We start from the raw sequence: 2,551 nt of genomic DNA on the forward strand, positions 1-2,551 counted from the left end.
CAAAAGTTTTGTACTCATCCAATATAATTACTTACTTGTATACGCCGCATATTAACCCATATGCGTAATTTCTTAATAAATTTCTGATAAGGTTTGTCGGCTATTTTATCGTTTCATTGTGCATCATACGGGAAAGGTCATAATATCCTCCGATTTTCATAATATTTTTTAGACCTTGCGGTACTAAATGAATAACTAATATCTGAATAATGCAATCTGTGATTGGCTTATCTGTTAAAATTTCGTCTTTGCCTTTTTCTATATCATCATTATTTATTCCATCCATTAATTCGTATGCATCAGTTTTCTCTTCCCTAAATACAAAAAATATTACGTGACATTTGCAGAATGCATCATAAGAATAACTTACAAAATTACAAATTAGAAAATTACACGTTCAACTATGGAACAGATGAGTAAGGGATAATGAAATCTAGATAAAAAAATATACATTCGCTTATTTTTATCTTCACCTTGATTATAAATGTGTTCTGATATTCTTTATTCTTCTTTGTTAAATTATTAAATCGTTCCAGATGGCCACGATTAAATTTCGGTTAATGACATATTAAATCTTTCTTCTGTATCAAAATCACAAATAGAATCTAAAGGTAAAACACGGTTGGCTCAAAGTTTGGGCTTCGAACTAACACTTGCTCGTTCACCCGAAAGCAAACGAGCAACACTCATGGGAGAATCGAAGCCTGGGCCTCTGTTTTTTTCACGAGAATACGGAATAAAAAAACGATAAACAATCTTTGATGAGCTTGAGACCATAAAAGCAAATATTTGACTTTATGACTGATGAAATTACACCGTTGCCTAAACAAAGGACTTCTGCATAACGTATAATGAATAACGAATAAAGGTAGGTTCAGACAGGACGCGTCAAGCAGCGAACAACAATCCAATCAACGAGGCGATATTTCTACGCCATAAAAAATATCGCCTCGCTGATTGGGTTGCTGCTCACTGCTTGACGCTTGTCGCGTCCTGTCTGAACCTACCTTAAGGAAATGGGCCAATCGTTTATTTCCAACCTGGGGGATAAAAATAAAGGATTCTAATTGATTCATTCATTTATGCGTTATGCATTATGCATTATGCAGAAATCTGTGCTTTCCGTTTTAATTTGTATAATAACGATCAGAGAACAGTCAAATCGAAAAAATAATTGTTAACACAAGCGGTCAATATAGATATATCGAAGATCGATATTCAAGGAGCAAGTATCGATACGTGGAAATATCGAATAATAGAATATCGATACAAAATATCGATATTTGGATATTAAAGTATCGATACTTGAAATATCGATACTGTATCGCCCATCTCTACTATCAAGGCTAAAGAGTCACGCAGTATTTCCTTAAATAATCCTAACAGGTTATGGGCCCAGGATTTTAAGCGTTGAAGAGACAATAACGAATGCACGTGTAATAGTGAGGTTAAGTGCATATTCTAAAAAGTACGAAAATGACTTGCCACGTAGGAAACACGACGAGAATAGACACTCTCAATAAAGACAATTATGACACATGATGTGTGCAAGCAGAAGCACTTCTTATAAAAAACGATGGCTGGGATTATGCGAATGGAATAAGAAAACGACCTGTAGTCATCGAAGGAGATGCAACAACGGTAGCCGCAGCTGGTATATGGGACATCGCAGATCAAAAGCTAAGTCAGATCTTATCTTTTCTATATGTCCGTCAGAATTAAAACAAATTAAAGGATGCCGGACAGCATATGACGTTTGGAAAAAATTACGTTCAATTTATGCATCCAAAGGACCTGCGAAAAAGGCGGCATTGTTAAGACGTCTAACTTCTCACCGTATATCAAATAATGATGATATTCGCGAGCATATTGATAAATTCATAGAAATTATTGACAAACTTGCCAGAATGGAAATTGATATACATAAAGATTTGCAACGTGCTATGCTATTAAATAGTTTACCAGAAAGTTATGAAAATTTTAGGTGTGCAATCGAATCAAGGGATGATCTGCCTGACCTTGAAACTTTAAAAATAAAGATTTTGGAAGAATTTGAAACAAGGCATCAGAAGAAAATTGATGAGCACGGAGCTATGGCAGTTAAACCCAATTATTATAAAGCACAGAAACAAATTAAAAAGGATAAGACGAATAAAGAGACTTATACGAAGAGCGATAATAGAAAACCCAATAAATTTAAATGTTTTGAATGTGGCAAGATAGGACACCGAGCTGCAGACTGTTATTATAAGAAGAGGGATAATAAACACAGCGCAGGCAATGCCAGCGAGTTATTTTATATAAAAGAAAATAGTGATGCCTACGCAATAACAGAAGACTCAGGACAAAGATCCTGGTATTTAGATAGTGGCTGTACAACACATTTATGCAAGGATAAATCGAAATTTATTCATATGAAACCAGTCGATTATGAAAAATTAAACTTAGCCACAAATGCTTCATCTGTGATGAAGGCAAGTGGCAATGTGGGTATTACTACCTTAGTTAATAACAAGATTAAACCAATTGAATTTAGCGATGTACTATATGT

The sequence above is a fragment of the Formica exsecta genome, unplaced genomic scaffold (assembly GCF_003651465.1).
Source record: "Formica exsecta isolate Colony F162 unplaced genomic scaffold, ASM365146v1 scaffold1506, whole genome shotgun sequence".
NCBI classification, from domain to species: Eukaryota; Metazoa; Arthropoda; class Insecta; order Hymenoptera; family Formicidae; genus Formica; species Formica exsecta.